The following is a 354-nucleotide window of genomic DNA, read 5'->3' on the forward strand; positions in this document are numbered from 1 at the left end:
GGTGTTGGCCCAGGCTGCCCAGGGAAGGGGTGGGACAGAGACTAGAACACCATGGCTGGGCTTCAGCTGAGCTTAAACTGTGAAGCTGTGGGGAATTTGTGTTGGCCTTTCCCTGCCAGCCAAGGCAGCTCCTTCCCCAACAGGCTTCTAGAGTCCTAGAGTCATTTATGTTGGCAAAGACCCTGAAGGGGGGTGGGGTGCAGGGGTCCCACATCCCCTGGGGGTGGTGAGGCCCCAGGAGGGAGCTGGGGGTGGTGGGCACTCCCCAGAGCAGTGGCAGCAGTGTGGGGTGGTGCAGCTTTTCAGGGTGGCTTTGGGGTAGCGTGAGGCCCCCCAAGGGGTAATTCTAATTGG

This window comes from Merops nubicus, unplaced genomic scaffold (genome assembly GCF_000691845.1).
Source record: "Merops nubicus isolate BGI_N331 unplaced genomic scaffold, ASM69184v1 scaffold11167, whole genome shotgun sequence".
Classification (NCBI taxonomy): domain Eukaryota; kingdom Metazoa; phylum Chordata; class Aves; order Coraciiformes; family Meropidae; genus Merops; species Merops nubicus.